This window comes from Salvelinus sp. IW2-2015, linkage group LG30 (genome assembly GCF_002910315.2).
Source record: "Salvelinus sp. IW2-2015 linkage group LG30, ASM291031v2, whole genome shotgun sequence".
NCBI classification, from domain to species: Eukaryota; Metazoa; Chordata; class Actinopteri; order Salmoniformes; family Salmonidae; genus Salvelinus; species Salvelinus sp. IW2-2015.
In genome coordinates, this window is record NC_036869.1 from 10287522 (window position 1) to 10311213 (window position 23692).

Below are 23692 nucleotides of genomic sequence, written 5' to 3' on the forward strand. Positions count from 1 at the left end.
GCATGTACTGTATATCTACATTTCAAAACATCACATAGCTAGTCGTGTGAAAACACTGGGGTATCATTACAGCACTCAGAACATGTCCTCTCGATGTCTTCTCTATGTCCTTTCTCCTCTGTCTCCCTCTCTCTCTCGCCTTCTCTCTTTCGCCTGATCTCTCTCTCTCTCTCTCTCTCTCTCTCTCTCTCTCTCTCTCTCTCTCTCTCTCGCCTTCTTAGAGAGATGGCGAGGAGGTATTCTATCTCCTAGACAAAGTTCTGCCAAGGTTCCAGGGGTTCTGTTGGTTGTTGTAGGCAAAGGTATACCCATATGGAGGAGTAGGTCCACCTTAACCCACCCACCAAAGAAAGAAGAAAGAAAGATTCTGATGAAAAAGTACAGTAGGCTCATTTCATGCTCTCAAATCTATAGACTACTTTATTGCAGAAAGAAAGTTCAAACAAGCCCACACAATCCATACACAGACTTTCCACCCCCCATCACCCCAACACAACAGGTGTCACAAAGTAGATTACAGTAACCTTACAGTATTTCAGTTATGACCCTCACATGACATAATAATATTTGTCACAATATCAACTATAAGCATTTAATGAGTGTATAAGACGCTCATCTTTTTATGACGCATGGAATGGTTAATGCTTTATACTGTTTCTTTATAGTAATGGAATTAATAGAGAAAAAAAWATATATATACTTTTAAATGTATTGTTTTAATCTGTACCCAAAAATCTTTCAATCAATAAAACAACCCAAAAAAGTAAATGCATGGTGCATTAGCGGTAAAAGAGTAAGACAGCTGACTCAAGCATCTGTTATGATGCACTAAAGCCTATATGGGTCCCATAGCCATTCCAGGCAAAGCCAGTGAAATCCCCACATTGAAGAGGGTTAGCCTCAGGGAAAAACCCACATCCACCTATACAGTAATGTTCAACATTACCACTTTTGGGTTTGACCCCAGAGCAGATGGCTGTTCATGGTTTATGGCTCTGAAACTGATGAAGCCTCCTTCAATCTCCCCTCCAGAGTAAGGGCCGTATACATTTTTGGTAGACTCTTTGTCCCCAAGGTCATACACTATGGGTATGGAGGGTCCATTGTCGGACAGGTGTGCACCAACGTTGTACTCGACCGGGTATCTGTGGAAGAGTTGGTACAGGTTTCCCCCGTACAGATGGAGGAAGTGCCTGTCAGTGTGGTAGCGCATGATGGCGGCCAGGTTCCAGTGGTTGACCGGAGTGTTGTTGGGAACGTGCCACACCGACATGTCTTCTGCTTCGATGTCGTAGTTGCCAGGATTCTTGAAGTCATCGTCCGTGGCTGCCTCCACTGTTCCGAAAGTCTTCCTGTTGGCCCAGTTGCCTTCTCCTTGTGGCCAGTTGGCGTTGTTGCCCTGCTGGCTGGTCCAACGATCGCCCACCGTGCACTTCCCATAGATGTTGTCTTCGTGCACGCTTGCCACCAGAGTCCAGCCGCCGCCCGCTGTGGTCATGTCGCAGAAGGTCTGGTAGACCACCCCAGTAGCTGTGGTACAGGCCGTTCTCAGTTTGACCATATTTGTCCTTAACTTCCTTGCAGCTTCTGGCATTGAACTGAGCCCTATTTCTCAAATCATTAACTGTGACAACTTTTGGAGCACTTGCCTGCCCAACCTTCTTTACAGAATCAAGTGCTGAAGTGGTGGTGCATGATGTCTGAAGTGGCATCAGTAGAGGGATCGTCAGCAGAAAAGCCTGGTACATCATGTCTGTTGTAGTGAGGTTTCAGTGAGGATCTGTTGAACCTTTTGCTTTTGAGGTACTTATATGTTAAGTCCTTGGCAACAATATATCATCCAACAATATTTTTGTGACAATTTATTTTAAGGTGCATATATTAGCCACAAATTAGTATTTTATAAGTGTATATACAAGTAGCTAATAAGGTCTTTATTATATCTTATTAGCAATAGATTAGGCCTTTTATTAAAGGTGCAATATGCAGAAATGGCTCAGCTGCTGGTTGCAAAAATTTGAATAGTTAGCCTAATTTCAGTTTATGTGAGAAAACAAGCAGTCATTGTGTAGAGAATCATTGTACCCTCTAAACCATAACAAAATATATATTTTAATCTGTTTGAAATTGGTRTGCAAAACCGAAAGAAAAAAAACTGCAAAAACTAAAGTTTAGAGTGCGGAAAAATAGAAATACCACACATAAAACAGATCTACGCTTCTTAGACTTGCTTTCAAGGAGAATTACAGATCTATAACACACATATCTATGTGAATTTGGCCCGGCCGCCGAAAAAGTTATATATTGCAGCTTTAAGTATTTTTCTTTTTCAAACATGTGTTACTGGCCAATCCTTAATAATAAGCTCATTATTAGTCATAATAGAGACATATTAGTATTTAATAAAGAGCAAGTTACACAAGAAACATACTCTTAGTAAGCTGTCTCAATGTGGGACTAAGAAGGACACAGTGCCTTAAAAATGTGCTTACTTGCAGAAATATTGTTCAGAAATGACCTTATTGGACAGAATGGGGCACACCTCCCCACACCCATGAGCAAAAGCATGTAATGTTTGTGTGAAACAAAGGATTTGTGTAGTATCATGAAATAAGACATGGATTCATATTACAGTTCATTCGGAAAGGATTCAGACCCCTTCACTTTTTCCACATTTTCTTACGTTACAGCCTTATTTTTAAATGGATTAAATATTGAAAATTATTAGGCTGTAATGTAACAATATGTGGGAAAAGTTAAGGGGTCTGAATATTTTCCAAATGCACTGTATATCATATACGCGTGAAAATCAGCAACTGAACGTCCATAGTGTATATCTTTAAATCACAACCCTTACAGAAAAAAATAGGCTTCAATGCAAACAGTTGTGGCAAACCTTTGGGCAATTTTTCTCAAATTTGCGGCAAGCTCATATTTTCAAAAGCAAATTCCTTTGGTGGCAAACTGTTGCAGTACATATACATATTCTGGAAAACTTGTGGCGAACTTTCTACTGTTTGCCGCAATGTGCTGCAAAATCAGTATGAATATGCAAATTAGATCAGGTTTTTGGTTATTGTGTGTTAACACTGAAATGTTGTATCAACATAAACAAAATCACAACTTTAAATTAACTATTTTGAGAAAAAAAACGAAACATACTAATGTAGTAAATATACTAAACAACGTGTTCAATGTCTTAACAGATAAAAATAAATCAAATACAACTTGAAATCATCAGCATGGTAATGAAGAAAAGAGCAAAGACTGGATATTTCCCAAATAAATTGTTTATTTCATCTTTTAGCTACAATATTTATTTGAGAGAAATGTGAACACTATGGCAATGTTGACCGTAGGATGTTTAAAGGGACAACTATAAAATTATTTACATGAGCCAAGTGTTAACTGAGCAATAGATTTCAACCAATGGAAGTTTAAAAGATAATTAACAAAATGTAAATAATTAAAACAAAAACTAAATCAAACCTAGTTCATAAGTATTGCCTTTGTGAGTAAACTTTGGAAATTACAGCCCTGTGGAAGTACAACGCTTGTTGAATGCATGAACTGAAACAATCAGAAAACACAAAACATACGAAATTAGGATACTGAAAACAATTACTGAAAACATTTTATTTTGGCAACTTAAAAAAGGTAGTAATAGACTTATGCCTAATATGGCAATTCATCATTTTTCTCCAAAATGAATTATTGTTACACTCTAAAACATGCTGCGTTAAAAATGACCCAGTTTGGGTCATTTTGACAACCCAACACTGGGTCAATATTGGACAAACACAGTATTGGGTTAATCCAACCCAGTAGGGTTGGGTTGTCCTTCTAAAGTAGTGCCTTGCGTTGAGCGCTTGACCCAGCTGCTAGGTAAATTAGACCATATTATTGCTGGGTTAAAACAACCCAGTGTGTTGCATTGTGACAAACCCAGAACATTGGGTTGGGGGAATTGACCCTGCAGCTGTGTCATTTATGTAATCATTGGTTTATTTTCAGTGTAATTCTAATTTCAATTTTGCTTATATATGTTTACCTTCTCTACCATCCCACCCCCTCCGTTTCCTACACACAATCAAGATACAATATTGAATGTCAAATAATTAATTTGTATTGCCTGCATTTCAGAACATCAGAGCATTTTTTAAATAGCAAATTTAAACAAAGCCCTATTGTTTAAGTATGTGTCATTTCATAAAATAAGATTTCATAATAGGATTGATTATTAAAATGTATTTATATTATTTCATCAACCAAACAGTCCAAACATCAGACTAAAGCCTCAGCTGGACTTGATGTTCACACTCAGATTGCAACCTGAGAAAAACAAAGCATGCGTGCTTGTAAAGCCCAAATCGGGCGGAGAAACGGCGTCAACGGTGTCAAAATGTACACACAAGAGTAGAGAGTGTCAATTCGCATGCACTGTGTAGCATATGCCAACTTAATGGTCATGAGATTCCATAATAAACAGTTGTATTTGTTATGTTCGCAATGTAGCCCTTTTGAATTATTGTTGTGTGTTCCATTTATTTGGGGAGTTATGCATTACAGAATTTGGAATGCTGTTCCTTTCATTCAAGGTTTACAAATGCTATCATCTAATTTCCCCATCAATCTCCCTATGGCTATCCACCATTTAAACGTACAGGCAAGTCATTGAAGGATTTTCTGGTCTCTTCGAAGCTGTGTCGGAATGTCTTCCTGCCAATCTTGTAGACTGGTGTTGGGAGGTCCACTGRCAGAAGTCTTAAAGTGATGTCACCTTGTTTATCTTAAGAGAATGTTTAGTGAATAGCTAAAAATGTATGTGCATCTAAGGCACCACCAGCAGGGTCATTTCAAACTATACCTGCACTTTGAAGAGAAAGATCTTGAGCCTGCTACTCTCGGCTGGCAAAGTAATTTTTTTTGTCCTTGAAGACAGCGATCCAGTTCTCAGTGAGTTTCCCCGGGCAGTCCAGGTTTAAATTGGAGAAGTCCTGAGCAATCTGTAGTAAAGTGGACAAACAATTACTTTTTAATCATTAGTCTGGCTAACACCTAACTCTCGAAGTCCTCCGACCTCAGTCTGGAATGGCTCTTTAATATTGTCGGCACAGTGCATTGATAATGAAGGGGGCTGTGCTTTTACTAGTTGGCTCTCCTCTGTCTTTCACACTCAAACACCCACACGCACAGCCACACTGAGGCCCTGAGCGCCGCCCCCTTCTATTACAATGGTTGGATTTTCTAATCCAAACAATGAGGTCTCAACCCCGAGGAGAAAGAAATCATTTGAGAGAACCAATCAAACCCCGTTGCACAATTTATGAGCGAATATTGCATTAACAAACAGCCTCATTTCCAAACCAGTGTGTTCTCTCCCTGCGGTGTGAGTAATGTGCGTTCCGTCAGCCAGGCTAGTTAATCACAGCAAACAGAATCAAATTCAAGTCTTAATGTTTTTGTAAAAAATGTACCCACCATGCCTGGAGTATCCAGCAGATGCGGATACTCTCGTACTATCTCGACTGTCTTGTCCCCATTCTGTCTGGTCCACTGAGCCCTCTGGATTGCGGTGTCCTTCATGTACTCCGCAACATGAATTGCCGGCCAGATGTTGTTCTTCAGCCACTCGGTCATCTGGGCTGCCCTCTCACAGTTGACTCTGTTGTGAGCACAAAGTATTCAATGAATTATACATTCCTTATACCAATCAGTTTTCAAAATACACAACAAATCCTTCAACGTGTACCTGGCAACACCCGGCTACTGCTCAAACTTGGTGTGTCGCTTGGGGTTTCCACAGTCCTATGTTTTCACGTGTGTGTCTCGGGGACCTCCCCTTATGTATAGAAAGTGTGGCGTTTACTCACTGCGTGTAAGTCTTTTATGTACTTCTTTAACTTCAGGCTATAGCCGAGTCGTCCAAAAGCAAGAGTGTTTCCTGGTCTGTCTCCTCCACTACAAAAGAGGAAGGGGGTACCGAGTCAGTTGCACAACTGAATGCATTCAACCAAGATGTGTCTTCTGCGTTTAACCCAACCCCTATGAATCAGAACGGTGTGGGGGACGGCCTAAATCCACATCTTCTGCGTTTAACCCAACCCCTATGAATCAGAACGGTGTGGRGGACGGCCTAAATCCACATCTTCGGCGMCCGTGGAGCAGTTGTTCTTMACTGCCTCCTCAAGGACAGAAGTTTTTTACACCTTGTTGGCTCGGGGATTTGAACAAGCGACCTTTCGGTTACTGGCCCAATGCTCTCAACCGCTAGGCTTAACTGCTATGGGGGAGAGTTAAAGAACTAGTTTCACTCACATTTCTAGATTACGTACTTTGAGGAGGGAAGGGTTGATAAGCCAGGTCAAATGGTTAAACAAAGTCACGGGTGTGAGGAAAGAGCAAAATGAAGAGGCGGCAGTAGCTTTGAGGTTAGAAAGGCAGGCTGATAACCGGCAGCCAAATCTGTGACAGAATATCTGTGCAAATGACCAATAAAGCAAGCATGGTAAAATGAAGGCCAGACTATCTATGGCAGCTGTGAATGTAATGTATCTAGTCCCAAAGTGGCTTCATGGTTCTAAGAGGCTCTGATGAAGTTAGGTCTTTCAAGTTTCTGTTAAGGTACTATTGATTATCAATGACAATGTGGAAGAYGTACATGTAGATGCTGTTTTACACTGGGTCAATAAAAATCWGTTTTGTTTTTCCCCACAGCACTGTCCCCAAACTCTCAAAAAGGACTTTCTCAGTTTTACTTACCCTCAAACTTTGAATCAGAGGCCAGGTTCCAYTCATTGAGCGTATCTTTTACAAAGCTGTCCATTGGCCTTGACAGAAAAAAATTATTTTTGAAAGATAGTATAGCTAGCTAACTTAGCTACATCAAATTTAAGCTGAACTCTAACTACAGATAGAACAATGCTTTGCTCAAAGGTTACTGCTGACTAATCCCATTCTGTACAAATTTGCGCAACCGCAACATTCAAACGAGGCTGCAATGAAAACTAATGGGACTGTAGCGACTGTGTCAACATCTGGGGTGTGAACTACATTTCTATTCAAGTGTTGATTGACATGGTAATGGCCCGATAGTATTCGAGAAAAGTTGAAAAAACAGACCCCTCTGACGCTGTACGTTAAATTGTGACGTGTCATGACATAACGTACAGCACGCATAATGCAACTAATTTTGTGTCGTACAGCCTCTCTCCACAAGGTGTAGCGCTTCTCTCGCAGATKAAAAATAAGGAAGGAACAGGGTAAGGGGGATACCTAGTCAATTGTACAACTGAATGTGTTCATTTTTTGCGTCAACTCTGCAAGCCAACGTGACTCTCAAAAGCCGCGACAGCYGCTGTCTTCTTCTGAAGATAACTTTAGACCTGCCTGAAAAACCCRATTCAAATTTGACACAAACCTTCAAATAGGTATGTAACGACACATTATATAAACTCTTTGTAGTGTTTAATTTTCATTTTAGAGGTGATAAGTTGGACAGATGGGGTGAAAAAAGCTGTTTCCCCACACGGATTGTCTCTCCCTTTCCATATCACGCAGTAGGTTTCGCTTCCYATCCTCCGTGTTTAAAAATACCCGACAGAGCTCATTGCCTTCTTCAATCATGCAGAGATGGGCAGCATGAAGGACTTGTCACTGATTTTGCTGGAAAGGGGAGAAATTGTGCTTTACAATGGTATTCATATTACAGTTGACCTGGAAGTATTATGTTTTTTGGCCGCTAAAATAAGGTAAATTGTACATTACAGCGCGATGTCATTACGCAGGCCATTACCATCAAATTAACTATAGCTAGCTAAAAKAATTTGCATCCATCCTCAACTTCACAAGTCCGACTAAAGCTGCCACTGTCAGAAACAATTGAAAACCAGTAACGTAAACTCACCCCATTCCGACAAATGTGCGCAACCGYGACATTCAAACGAAGCTGCAAAGAAATCTAATGGGACTGTAGCGACTGTGTTGACTTCAAAATCGGGGGTGTGAACTACGTTTCTATTCAAGCGTTGATCGATCATGGTAATGGTTCTATAGTATTGGAGAGAAAAGTTGAAAAAACGGAYCCTCCGTTACATAATGACGTGTCATGCCGTAACGTACAGCAGGCATAAAGCAACTATTTCTGTCTTACAATCTCTCTCCACCAGGTGTAGCACTTCTCTCATCTTTTAAAAACAAGAAATGGACAGTGACGGGGGTAAGGGGGGGAAACMTAGTCATTTTTTGCATCATCACTGCAAGCATCATGACTCTCAAAGCCGCTGTTTACTTCTGAAGATCACTTTAGCACCGCACTAAAAACCCGATTCAAATTCGACACAAACCTTCAAATAAGTATGTAATGACACATTATATAAACTCTTTATAGTGTTTTATTTACATTTTAGAGGCGATAAGGTGATAAGTTGGACAGATCGAGTGAAAAAAAGCWGTTTTCCCAACACATCTCCTCTCCTTCTCACTATCACGCATTAGTTTCGCTTCCCAACCCGCCATTTTTAAAAAGACCCGACGGAGCTCATTGCCTTCTTGAATTATGCAGAAACGGGCACCGTGGAGGTCTCGGCATGAATTCTGTTGGAAAGGGGAGAAATTGTGCTTTACAATGGTATTGACATTACAGTTGATCTGGAAGTATTACGTTTTTGGGGCGCTAAAATAAGGTCAATTGTACGGACCAAGGCGATGTACAAAAGTGAGTGAGTTTACGTTACAGTAACGCTAGCTAACTTAATCACCATGAAAGCATGAGATAAGCCTGCCAAATAGCTTGGTAGCTAGCCAGCTAACATTAGGTAATTAGTGAAACAGTGTACAACACAGTCCAGAATAATTTTCWGACTTAGCTAGCTAAGGTAGCTCGCTAGTTAGCTAACTTTATTTAGCTACCGTTACACTGACACAGTTCGCTAGCCAAATGTCAAAAAAACATTACATTTAGCTATATTCCACGACAACACTCCAGTAAGCTAGCATCGCAAGGCTAACTTTATCTAGCTAGCGTTACCACAGCCAGAGATAGTAGCACAGAAAATGGCTAGCTATCTCTATCTACCTAATTATGGAACAACAAATTCAACCTGAATGACCATCAAATTAATAATTCGTAACGTTTGTTACTTACCGGTTTCATGGTTTTCAGTCTGCAAAAACACCCTTTGTCTGTTGAAATAACGTTAGCCGTTTTCCACTCAGTTGCACTAGAAGACTTGCGAATTACCGGTTGCAACAACCCAACCCAACCCAATGCCATGTCTTGATTACTTGCTCACATTCTGGTGGACTTCACTTGCTGGTGGCAGGAGAATTAACCCAGTGGCTGGGTCAAATAACCATAATCAAACTTTAATAACCCAGCACCAACAACCCAACATTGCTGATTTGACAGAAAACAACCCAACTTTTGGCCCAATGCCTGCAACACAGCAATTGGGTCATGCAAACAACCCAACATTTTTTTTGTGTAACTTGTATCTCAAAGCCCTGCGTGTAAGAAGCATTGACCTGGTGCACACATATTTCTCTGTCCTCAGTTTGATTGAAGGCCTCAATCTGTATTTTTGCCTTGTAACTGATTGCTTCTAGAAAGAGAGAAGGAACAACACATGATCAAGATGAGCTAGCTACTAGTTTAAAGCAATGAACAACCTCATTGTTACAAAGAATGGATGTATAGCTACATTTATGAGAATAAAACATGCATTTGCTTACCTTATCRATCTTGAAGACGATGCACTCATTTATCACTCAAAAAAAGTGTTAGGTTTGTGGTGCACTCACTCATATTTCAAGGGTGCTGATGCATCCTCCTCCCAATACAACCTCTTCCAACACCACCGGTAGGGGAAGGGTATCCATCTGCAAAAGTTACGTTTTGCTTTGATGTCAAATGAACTCCTATTGTTGCAACCTTAGCTGTTGTGCTAGCTAACATGCTACTGAACCGTGAGACGAGCATTTTGACATGCATATTGGTATGAAAAGACAGCAACATATTCACCTAAAATTATGTGTTTAGGCAAATCATTAGTTAGCTAGCTAGCATATTAATTGTGCCAAAATATGATAGCTAACGTAAGCTAGCTRAGCACTAGCCAGTCAGTGGCGCTGACAAATTGAAACTGGTATTAACAAAATGTATTTTACTCTATCCCATAAAACATGGCATTGCTAACTAGGAATCATTTAGCTAATAMAATGTAAACGTTTATTAGGAAGTTTAATAAGTTAGACACTCACCAGACAACTTTGGTAGGTAACAAACTAGCTAAACTCAGCAAAAAAAGAAACGTTGCTTTTTCCAGGACCCTGTCTTTCAAAGATAATTCGTAAAAATTCTAATAACTTCACAGATCTTCATTGTAAAGGGTTTAAGCACTGTTTCCCATGCTTGTTCAATGAACCATAAACAATTAATGAACATGCACCTGTGGAACGGTCGTTAAGACACTAACAGCTTACAGACAGTAGGCAATTAAGGTCACAGTTATGAAAACTTATGACACTAAAGAGGCCTTTCTACTGACTCTGAAAAACCCCAAAAGAAAGATGCCCAGGGTCCCTGCTCATCTGCGTGAAAGTGCCTTAGGCATGCTGCATTGAGGCATGAGGACTGGCAGCTGTCGCCGCAGACGGCAATAAATGCATGTCCTGTACTGTGAGACTAAGACAGAGCTACAGGGAGACAGGATGGACAGCTGATCGTCTCGCAGTGGCAGAACACGTGTAACACACTGCACAGGATCGTAATCCGAACATCACACCTGGGGGCAGGTACAGTATGGCAACAACAACTGCCCGAGTTACACCAGGAACACACAATCTCCATCAGTGCTCAGACTGTCCGCAATAGCCTGAGAGAGGTGGACTGAGGGCTTGTAGGCCTGTTGTAGTAAGGCAGTGGGCCAAAACCCACCGTCACTGTAACAGACAGGACTGGCAAAAAGTGCTCTTCACTGACAGTCGTGGTTTTGTCTCACCAGGGGTGATGGTCGGATTCACGTTTATCGACGAGGAATGAGCGTTCCACCGAGGCCTGTATCTGGAGCAGGATCGATTTGGAGGTGGAGGGTCCGTCATGGTCTGGGGCGGTGTGTCCCAGCATCATCGGACTGAGCTTGTTGTCATTGCAGTCAATCTCAACGCTGTGTGTTACAGGGAAGACTCTCCTCCCTCATGTGGTACTATTCCTGCAGGCTTATCCTGACATGACCCTCCAGCATGACAATGCCACCAGCCATATTGCTCGTTCTGTGCGTGATTCCTGCAAGACAGGAATGTCATGTTCTGCCATGGCCAGCCGAAGGACCCGATCTCAATCCCATTGAGCACGTCTGGGACTTGTTGGATCGGAGGGTGAGGGCTAGGGCCATTCCCCCCAGAAATGTCCGGGAACTTGCAGGTGCCTTGGTGGAAGAGTGGGGAACATCTCACAGCAAGAATGGCAGAATTCTGGTGCAGTCCATGAGGAGGAGATGCACTGCAGTACTTAATGCAGCTGGTGGCCACACCAGATACTGACTGTTACTTTTGATTTTGACCCCTCTTTGTTCAGGGACACATTATTCCATTTCTGTTAGTCACATGTCTGTGGAACTTGTTCAGTTTATGTCTCAGTTGTTGAATCTTGTTATGTTCATACAAATATTTACACATGTTAAGTTTGCTGAAAATAAACGTAGTTGACAGTGAGAGGACGTTAATTTTGCGGAGTTTAGATAGCTTGGTTTCCATTTTCCAACAGATTTTCCTAATCCGCCTGATTGGTCATCAACAGTTACTGGTCTCTGATCTTGTGTTCACCAGAAGTAGCTTCTGGTAAACTGTTTGCCACTAGTGGCAAGAAATATTCTTGTTGCCAAAGGTTTGCTGCAGATTCACCACTAGTGGCAAACATATGCAAAGTTCTGGCAACATTTTGTGGAACACTATTTAGTTTGCTGCAAATTTGCCCCAAACTTGCGGGAAGGTTGCTGCAACAAATTCTTTTTTTGTAAGAGAATGACCACTTTAAGGACACACSTGACCATAAAGGACTTATTGGGAATCATATTTTGTCATATCAATGATGTCACATTGATGTTACCAGGAAATTAGAGAAAGATTTACTTAAGGTGTTGTGTCGATACGGTGTTGGCTATTCTCAACCCCTGTACAAACATGTATAACATATATAACACATATGCAAACTCTCCCTCACTGAACCATAGGCTAATCAAATACAAGGGATTGTTTTAGAATCACTGTCCAAAAACATATACTGGCAGCAAGTCCTAATACATACTKTAGTGGACATTCTTATTTAAAGATACACAATGGAAGTTTATTATCTCATGAAACTACACAAATCCTTCGTTTCAGGAACATTCTATGCTTTTGTTCATGAGTGTGTGGAGAGGTGATGTGCCCCTTTCTGTCCAGTCTGGATAATTTCTGAACAGTATTTCTGCAAGTAAGAATAAGGTAACACTACAGGTACAATTGTTTTCTCAGTTCTACATTGAGACAGCTTACTTGGAGTGTTTCTTGTGTAACTTGCTCTTTAATAAATATTAATGTCTTCATTATGACTAACAATGAGGTTATTAAGGGTCGGCCAGTAACATATGACTTATAATGTTTGAATAATAAACCATAATAAATGCCTTATGAGCTACTTGTATATACACTTATAAACAATACATTTGTGGCTCATATGTGCACCTTAAAATCGTCTTAACAAGATTTTGAACGGCAACTATCTGATTAAAATGACCTGTTGTTTTTTTKGGGTGGTTTATATCGTACATGTTCAGCCAGCAGCATTTTTTTTATCTGCAGATAGATACACTATACAGTGCATTCGGAATGTATTCAGACCCCTTCACTTTTTCCCCATTTTGTTACATTACAGCCTTATTCTAAAATGTGTTAAATTGTTTCTACACACAATACCCCATAATAACAAAACCAAAAACAGGTTTTTAGAAAATGTTTCAGTTTTAAAATATATATATGGAAATATCACATTTACATAAGTATTCAGACCCTTCACTCTACTGTGTTGAAGCACATTTGGCAGCAATTACAGCCTCGAGTCTTCTTGGGTATGACGCTACAACTTGGCACACCTGTATTTGGGGAGTTTCCTAGCACTCTGGGGCAGGTTTTCATCAAGGATCTCTCTGTACTTTGCTCCGTTCATCTTTCCCTCGATCCTGACTAGACTCCCAGTCCCTGCCCCTGAAAAACATCCTCACAGCATGATSCTGCCACCATCATGGGATGTTATTGGCCAGGTGATGAGCGGTGCCTGGTTTCCGCCAGACGTGATGTTAGGCATTCAGGCCAAAGAGTTCAATCTTGGTTTCATCAGACCAGAGAATCTTGTTTTTCATGGTCAGAGTCATTTTTAGGTGCCTTTTGGCAAACTCCAAGCGGGCTGTCATGTGCCTTTTACTGAGGAGTGGCTTCTGTCTGGCCACTCTACCATAAAGGCCTGATTGATGGAGAGCTGCAGAGATAGTTGTCCTTCTGAAAGGTTCTCCCATCTCCAAAGAGGAACTCTGGAGCTCTTTCAGAGTGACCATCAGGTTCTTTGTCACTTCCCTGACCAAGGAACTTCTCTCCCGATTGCTCAGTTTGGCCAGGCGGCCAGCTCTAGGAAAAGTCTTGGTGGTTCCAAACTTCTTCCATTTCTTTGTTCTTGGGGACCTTCAATGCTGCATAAATGTTTCGTGCCCATCCCCAGATCTGTGAGTCGACACAATCCTTTCTCTGAGCTCTACGGACAATTCCCTCGACCTCATGGCTTGGTTTTTGCTCTGACATGCACTGTCAACTGTGGGACCTTACATAGACAGGTGTGTGCCTTTCCAAATCATGCCCAATCAATTGCATTTACCACAGGTGGACTCCAATCAAGTTGTAGAAACATCTCAAGGATGATCAATGGAAACAGGATGCACTTGAGCTCAATTTTGAGTCTCATAGCGAAGGGTTTGAATACTTACAGTGGCAAGAAAATGTATGTGAGCCCTTTAGAATTACTTGGATTTCTGCATAAATTGGTCATCAAATTTGATCCGATTTTCATCTAAGTCACAACAATAGACAAACAGTGTGCGTAAACGAATAACACACAAATTATAGTATTTTTGTCTATAGTGAATACATCATTTAAACATTCACAGTGTAGGTTGGAAAAAGTATATGAACCCCTAGGCTAATGAMTTCTCCAAAAGATAATTGGAGTCAGGAGTCAGCTAACCTGGAGTCCAATCAATGAGACGAGATTGGAGATGTTGGGTATAGCTGCCTTGGCCTATAATAAACAAAATTTGAGTTTGCTGTTCACAAGAAGCATTGCCTGATGTGAACCATGCCTCAAACAAAAGAGATCTCAGAAGACCTAAGAATAAGAATTGTTGACTTGCATAAARCTGTAAAGGGTTACAAAAGTATCTCTAAAAGCCTTGATGTTCATCAGTCCACGATAAGACAAATTGTCTATAAATGGAGAAAGTTCAGCACTGTTGCTACTTTCCCTAGGAGTGGCCGTTCTGCAAAGATGACTGCAAGAGCACAGYGCAGAATGCTCAATGAGGATAAGAAGAATCCTAGAGTGTCAGCTAAAGACTTACAGAAATCTCTGTAACATGCTAACATCTCTGTTGACCAGTCTACAATATGTAAAGCACTAAACAAGAATAGTGTTCATGGAGGACACCACAGAAGAAGCCACTGCTGTCCAAAAAAACATTGCTGCACGTCTGAAGTTTGCAAAAGTGCACCTGGATGTTTCACAGCGCTACTGGCAAAATATTCTGTGGACAGATGGAACTACAGTTGAGTTGTTTGGAAGGAACACGCAACACTATGTGTGGAGAAAAAAAGGCACAGCACACCAACATCAAAACCTCATCCCAACTGTAAAGTATGGTGGAATGACCATCATGGTTTGGGGCTGCTTTGCTGCCTCAGGGCCTGGACAGCTTGCTATCATTGACGGAAAAAAGAATTCCCAAGTTTATCAAGACATTTTGCAAAAKAATGTTAGGCTGGCTATCTGTCCTCCATTGAAGCTCAACAGAAGTTGGGTGATCCAACAGGACAACRACCCAAAACACCAAAATAAATCAACAACAGAATGGCTTCAACAGAAGAAAATACGCCTCTGAAGTGGCCCAGTCAGAGTCCTGATTGAGATGCTGTGGCATGACCTCGAGAGCAGTTCACACCAGACATCCCAAGAATATTGCTGATCTGAAACAGTTTTGTAAAGAGGAATGGTCCAAAATTCCTCCTGACCGTTGTGCAGGTCTSATCTGCAACTAACAGAAAATGTTTGGTTGAGGTTATTGCTGCCAAAGGAGGGTCAAACAGTTATAAAATCCAARGGTTCACATACTTTTCCCACCCTGCACTGTGAATGTTTACACGGTGTGTTCAATAAAGACATAAACGTATAATTGTTTGTGTGTTATTAGTTTAAGCAGACTGTGTTTGTTGATTGTTCCGAMCTAGATGAAGATCAGATGAAATTTTACGACCAATTTATGCAGAAATCCAGGTATTTCCAAAGGGTTCACATACTTTTTCTTGCCACTGTATGTAAATAAGTTATTTATGTTTTTAATTTTTAATAAATGTGCAAACATTACTAAAAACCTGTTTTCACTTTGTCGTTTTAGGGTATTGTGTGTATATTAATGAAAACAATAATTTAATCAATTTTGAAATAAGGCTGAAACTTAACAAAATGTGAAAAAAGTCAAGGAGTCTGAATACTTTCCGAATGCCAGGTATATATCAGTATATTTATTTTGTGTTAATTGGATTGAAGCTGAAAAAGTAAATACACACACCTCTTCTAAAAACTAATTATTGCCCTACCTGTCACGCCCTGACCTTAGAGAGCCTTTTTATTTCTCTATTTGGTTAGGTCAGGGTGTGATTTGGATGGGCATTCTAGTTTTTCTATTTCTTTGTTGGCCGGGTATGGTTCCCAATCAGAGGCAGCTGTCTATCTTTGTCTCTGATTGGGGATCATACTAAGGCAGCCTTTCCCCCCCTTTAGTTTGTGGGATATTGTTTGTGTGTAGTTGCTTTCTGCACTGCATGTAGCTTCACGTTCGGTTGTAGTTTATAGTTTTTTCCGTGTTCATCAAATAAAATGATGTAGGCTTACCACGCGGCACCTTGGTCTGATTCTTCCGTCRACGAGCGTGACACTACCTCCCAACAATCCACACTGCCAGATACATGCAAAAGCACATGTGTTTTTAACAAGGACACACCTGGCAAATGTGGCCATGTGCACTCATGAAGAAAGGCTCAAATATGAAGAAACACTGTGGTGTGAGCATTTAGGTCACATGTGTCAAATCTGGCCGGTGACACATTTCTTTCCGGCCCGCGCAAAGATTTGGTTTGTCAATTCATTTTGTCCCGCTTCATGCCGCCTGGGATGAGCTGCACTACAAGTCACAGCAAGCACTGCCAACGTGCTGCATGCCAAATAGGCAGTGTTTCCACACACGAGCCAGCCTGTGCGCTGTATCACATCATCACTAATGCCACTGACAATCTTTAATCTGACCGAAAGTTTAAACGTGGTGTAGGCTAAATGTCCATGCCAAGTGTCGGTTCTAACGGGTCATTGCTGTAGCCYACAGAAAATGTAATCTTGGTTGTCAAAGAGTTATAARATAAAGGATTCACACACGGCATAAATTACTACTAACGGAMCATAGGACATACAGTGAGTATAAATGAGTCAACAGTTGAGTCATATACTTTATGAAATTACAGCCTGATGCGGTGAGTTCAAAGTAAATTGCCCAGCTTTTGCATGTCCCGTTTTTTACAGCCGCGCAGCTGGGGCTAAAGTGCACAGCCGCATGTCACAGTCCTTGCAAGCTACTCAAATGTTTCAGTCTGGCTTCGGCTTTTAAATCTTGACAATGAATAACCCAAAAACTAAACCTGCAACAAAATTCCATGCAAATGAGAAACATKTAGGCCTATTACAGTAACATTTGAGCAGTAGCCTAGGCTGGCTACTCAACTACAATACGTTTTGAGTGCACCATACAGCGATGCTGCATTCAACCGCACCGATGATCCATGCAGTGCAAAAAATGAAAAACAAGTTTGAAGTTAAAAGGTTACAACAACCAAGCAACGTTTTTGTTAATTGGACTCATTATTATTTGTCGGCAGGTAGCCTAGCAGTTAAGACCTTTGGGTCAGTAACTGAAAGGTTGCTGGTTCAAATCCCAGAGTCGACTAGGTGAAAAATCCGTCTGTGCCCGTGAGCAAGGCACTTAACCCTAATTGCTCCTGTAAGTCGCTCTGGATAAGAGCGTCTGCCAAATGACTAACATGTAAATAAATGTGACAACATTGATATGACCAGTTTAGTTGTTCATCTTTAAATCACAATGACCACGTTACGGAAACACGTGACCATAAAGGACTTATTGGGAATCACATCTTGTCATATCAATGTTGTCTCATTGGTTTACATTTATATTTTTGACATTTAGCAGACGCTCTTATCCAGAGCGACATACAGTTAGTGCATTCATCTTATTAAGATAGATATGTGGGACAACCACATATCACAGTCATAGTAAGTACATTTTTCCTCAATAAAGTAGCTATCAGCAGTCAGTAAGGGAGAAATAAGTCAATTGTGAGTGTTATTTCACGAAAGGCAGGTGCTGTGTGTTTATTTAAGATACTGTTTGAAGAGGTAGGGTTTCCGATGTTTTCAGAAGATGGGCAGGGACTCTGCTGTCCTAGCTTCAGGGGGAAGCTGGTTCCACCATTGGGGTGCCAGGACAGAGAAGAGTTTGGACTGTGCTTCTACATCTGCATTGCTTGCTGTTTGAGGTTTTAGGCGAGGTTTTTGTATAAGCACTTTGTGACATCTGCTGATGTAAAAAGGGAAAAGGGCTTTATAAATACATTAGATTTGAATTGATGTTCCCAGGAAATTAGAGAGTAATGTACTTAAAGTGTTGTGTTGATATGGTGTCGGCTATTCTCATCCCCTGTACAAACACATATAACACATACATACAAACTCTCTCACACTGAACCATATGCTAAACAAATACATATACTTGCAGCAAGTCCTAATACATAGTGGACATTCTTATTTAAAGATACACTATGGAAGTGTATTTTTTCATGAAACTACACAAATCCTTTGTTTCAGGAACATTCTATGATTTTGTTCATGACTGTGGGGAGAGGTGATGTGCCCCTTTCTGTCCAGTCTGATCATTTCTGGACAATATTTCTGCAAATAAGAAAAAGGTAACACTTTTTAATATAGGGAACACATCTTATAGGGAACACATCTTTATTAGTTCTACTTTGAGACAGTTTTCTAAGAGGGATTCTTGTGTAACTTGCTCTTTATTAAATACTAATGTCTTCATTATGACTAACAATGAGGTTATTAAGGATCGGCCAGTAACACATTACTTATAATGTTTGAATAATAAAACTTAATAAATACCTTATTAGCTACTTGTATACACACTTATAAACTACAAATTTGTCTATGTGCACCTTCAAATAATGTCTTACCAATATTTTTACCGGCAACTATCTGGTAAGAGTGCCGTGTTATTTTTGGATGGTCTATATCGTACAAGTTTAACCAGCTGCATTATTTCATCTGCAGATAGATATATAGCTGTCTCTTATACACATCTAGATGTGTATAAGAGACAGTCACTACATAATGAGAGACCTAAGGCAACAACATAACAGCAAAACATGACAACACAACATGGTAGCAGCACAAAATATGGTACAAACATTATTGGGCAAAGTCAAAAGCACAAAGGTCAAGAAGGTAKAGACAACAATATATCATACAAAGCAGCCACAACTGTCAGTAAGAGTGTMCATGATTGAGTGTTTGAATGAAGAGATTGAGATAAAACTGTCCAGTTTGAGTGTTTGTTGCAGCTCTTTCCAGTCGCTAGCTGCAGCAAACTGAAAAGAGGAGCGACACAGGGATGTACAGTGGGGCAAAAAAGTATTTAGTCAGCCACCAATTGTGCAAGTTCTCCCACTTAAAAAGATGAGAGAGGCCTGTAATTTTCATCATAGGTACACTTCAACTATGACAGACAAAATGAGAAAAAAAATCCAGAAAATCACATTGTAGGATCTTTTATGAATTTATTTGCAAATTATGGTGGAAAATAAGTATTGTGCTTCTTGTCAGTAACAACCACATCATCAACATTAAGGGACATGGGCAGCTGTGAGGAGGAGGGTTTATTCTCCAGGTCTTCAACTGTTTTCCAGAACTTCTTGGGGTTAGACCCACAGAGAGAGAACTGCTCCTTAAAGTAACTAACTTTGGCCTTCCGGATAGCCTGAGTGCACTTATTTCTCATTTGCCTGAACGATAGCCAGTCAGCCTGAGTATGCTTGTGCCGAGCCTTTCGCCAAATGCAATTCTTGAGGTGGAGTAACTCTGCAAGATCACCGTCGAACCAAGGGCTGAACCTGTTTTTAATTCTCATTTTCTTTATGGGGGCGTGTTTGTTAWCAATACCACTGAAAATATMAAAAAAGAAGGTCCAAGCGTCTTCGACAGAGGGGATCAAGCTGAAGTCCAGTTCATGAAGGAATGCTTGCTCATAATTTTTTTTTGCAAGCGTCTATGACAAATCAGGACAGGACGTTTCACTGAGCAGCAATTACGAACACAGGCTGTAAAACAGTGATCACTAAGGTCATTACAGAAAACACCAGACTGATACCTATCAGGATTATTTGTGAGGATAATATTGATGAGAGTAGCGTTTTCTGGGTGTTTGGAGTCATACCTTGTGGGATTTGTGATAATCTGAGAAAGATTTAGGGAGTCCCATTGCTTTAGGACTTGGTCAGGTGGTTTAAGCATGTCCCAGTTTAGGTCACCTAGCAGGACAATTTCAGACTTAGTGTAAGGGGCCAGGAGAGAGTTTAGGGCAGATAGGGTACAGGCTGGTGCTGATGGAGGACAATAGCACCCAGCAACAGTCAACAAAGAGCTATTTGAAAGTTTAATGCTTAAACCAGCAAATCAAATTGTTTGGGGACAGACTTGGTAGAGACAACCGAGCACTGAAGTTGATCCTTGGTAAAGAGTGCCACTCCCCCACCTTTGGAAGATCTGTCTTGCCGAAAAAGTTTATAACCAGAAGGTTAACATCAGTATTCTAAACACTCTTCCTTAACCACGTCTCAGTAATGACCAACACATCTGGATTGGAGCTGTGAACCCACACTTTCAATTGATCCATTTTAGGTAATAAGCTTCTAGTGATAACATGCAGAAAACCCAGACTTTTAAGAGAGCAGAAATCAGTGAAGCAGATATCAGAGCACAAGTCAGAATTGTGGCTAGCAACAGTAGGTGGCCCAGGGTGTACATGCACATTTCCAGATATCATCAACAGTAATACAATCAAGGCACGGCATAGTACAGGGAGAGCTCTGCTGATTTATGACATCTGAATGTGCATCAGTTGGCAACAAGATCATATTGTAAAGCAATTTCAGGTAACATGAATACAACGCCGGTGAGAGGTGGTTAGAATAGGATAGGATGCCAAAAGTCTGTGTAACCAATAGAGAGTCAGAGTCCCGGGTGTAGGAACAAACATAGTCTGGCCCACGGTTGAGTAAAGAAAATTTGTAGTCAACAAAGTATGCAGGAGTCATGAGGCAAATAGCAAAATGCACAAGATTTAAAAATATATATATAGCGACTTGGGGCTAGCCATTGTAAGTTCAGAGTCACTCGCACCAACAGTGCGTGTGTGCTGAAGCGGAGGGAAAGCTCGGGAGAGAGGGGTGAGTGTGGTTGAGGTACCTGTACCAGACGGTGAGACAGGCCAGGGCAGACGGTGAACAGATTGCCAGGTGGAACCCAAGCAGCAGTGCAGTAGGCAATGGGAGTAGGTGTGTATCACACCCACTTGGAAGAAGCTTTTATTTCTGGAGGCAGATTTCTTGTAGAAAATGCCAGTGAATGGTCTTTGAACAGCAGGAGGGGACGCTTCAAAGAGTCCTGACACTTGTTGGGCCAAAAGCCCTTTTACTTCACACCTTAGTGCTAATTGAATTTTTATCTGGTCTCTCCTTTCAAGCCTGGGAGCTCAGCTCCAGGTTGGAATGGTGTCCTCAGGTCTCTGCTGTTTGTTTGCTAGAGCACCTTCTGTATAGCTTGGAGAAAGAAAACCTTGGAAGCAGTAGTCTCTCTGGTTAATTTTGGTGAAAATTATGTTGTAGGTTTGGAGTTTTGATCCAGAGTGAAGGCCATGATGTGGAGAGTAGCATCCTGCATATGTACCTGCTGAAAAATCCATGTTTATCTAACTCCAAAACTATCCATTTGTAATTAACATGTTGAAAGATGTGAGAGCTCACATTAAGCTGTGTCTCTCTCTCTGAGGGGGGTGTGAGAAGCTACCTAGCTTCTCATGTTGGATCCGTGACGCTGTTGGCATCAGCTGCTGGGACTGCTTGTATCTTTCCAGTGATCCTGCCGACCAAGGATGGGTCTGAGGAGTTATTTGGCGTCGCTGGACATAGAGCTAGCGAGGYGGTCTTGAACGCAGCCCGCAACGCAGTTAGCCATTGTTGCTGGGACCGCGGATTGTCCCGGGTTTGTGGCTGTCTAGATCCCTGCTGTTTGTTGTTTTCAATTTTCCCCGTGACCTGCCCTGTCTGGAACTGTGAGGAGGAACAGCCTAACATACGTTGCTAGCTACCATGACAAAGACCAAAGCCGGCGGGAGTACCATTGAGGACAGTGCCAGTGGTGTCTCTCTATCACACGTGAAGGATCTTTTAAATGAACAAAAAGAGACCTACAGTATAAGCAGTTGTTACAACAACAAGAAAATAGTTTCAAGTGTTTTGTTCAAATAGTTGTGGATTCTACTAATAAAATAATGGATGACCTGACCAGAGAGGTCAAGGACCTGAAGAACAGTTTGCAGTTCTCCCAGGGTCAGCTCGGCGAGTTGAAACAGGAGAACGGCAAGATGACAGCAATCTGTAAGTCATTGAGAGAGGACATCAGTTCTGTGTGTGAATCCATGATAACAATGACAGATAAATTAGACTATCTCGAGGGACAATCAAGGCGAAACAACATGGTTGTGGACGGTATTGCAGAATCTCCACATGAGACCTGGATGAAATCTGAGGACAAAGTGAGGGAAATGATCTCTGAGAAATTGAAGATGGATCACAGGAAGATTGAGGTGGAGCGCGCCCACAGGATTGGAAAACCCACCTTTGGCCCAAGTGATAGGCCCAGGCCGATAGTGGTCAAGTTCCTGAGGTTCAAAGACAAGGTCGCTGTATCTTTCTCAACGAGGACTATCCTGAAGCTGTGCGCCAGAAGAGGAAAGAGCTGATCCCAGCCATGAAAGCTGCCAGAGCGCATGGGGACATTGCGTACATCCGCTACGACAGACTCATTGTCCACCCTGCCTCCCAGAAGCCTGGAAGGGATGAGAGAGCCAGGCCTATGGGTTCGTCGCCTCAACCTCGCAGCACACACACACACACACACACACACCAATTGATTAATGGACTGCTGAATGTATATTTCTTTCTCTTGCTTTGTCTGCTCTTTTCAATATTATGTCTATCTCTGATAAGCTACCCAGGAAAGGGCTGAAAATAACCCATATTAATATATGTAGCCTTAGAAATAAGGATAATGAAATCAATAACTTGCTAACATCAGATAACATTCATATATTAGCCTTTTCTGAGACTCACTTAGATAATTCATTTGATGATACATCAGTAGCAATACAAGGATATAACATTTAAAGAAGAGACAGAAATGCTCATGGGGGAGGTGTTGCTGTATATATTCAGAGCCATATCCCTGTAATGCTTAGAGAAGATCTTATGTCAAGTGATATTAAAGTGTTGTGGTTGCAGGTTCACTTGACACATCTAAAGCCTTTTCTTTTGGGGTGTTGGTATAGGCCACCAAGTGCTAACAGTCAGTATCTAAATAATATGTGTGAAATGCTTGATAGTGTATGTGATGTAAACAGAGAGGTCTATTTTCTTGGGGACCTGAATATCGACTGGTTTTCATCAAGCTGTCCGCTCAAGAGGAAGCTTCTTACTGTAACCAGTGCCTGTAATCTGGTTCAGGTTATAAATCAAACTAACAGGGTGTTTACAAACACTGCAGGAACAAGATCATTCACATGTATCGATCACATTTTTACTAATACTGTAGAACTTTGTTCTAAAGCTGTATCCGTACCCATTGGATGCAGTGATCACAGTATAGTGGCTATATCCAGGAAAGCCAAAATTCCAACAGCTGGGCCTAAAGTATTGTATAGGAGATCATACAAAATATTTTGCTGTGACTCTTATGTGGATGATGTTAAAAATATTTGTTGGTCTGATGTGATTAATGAGGATCATCCAGACGCTGCACTTGATGAATTTATGAAATTGCTTCTTCCAATTATTGATACACATGCACCTGTTAAGAAACTGAATGTTAGAACCGTTAAGGCTCCATGGATTGATGAGGAATTGAAAAAGTATATGGTGTCACGTCCTGACCTTAGAGATCCTTTTTATGTCTCTGTTTTGGTTGGTCAGGGCGTGAGTTTGGGTGGGC

At 41.1% G+C, this 23692-nt stretch overlaps 1 pseudogene; it reads right to left on the reverse strand.

Annotated features, from left to right (window-relative positions):
• Window positions 1-719: 719 nt before the first annotated feature.
• LOC111954982 (intelectin-like) lies at window positions 720-1732 on the reverse strand (annotated as a pseudogene).
• Window positions 1733-23692: the final 21960 nt, after the last annotated feature.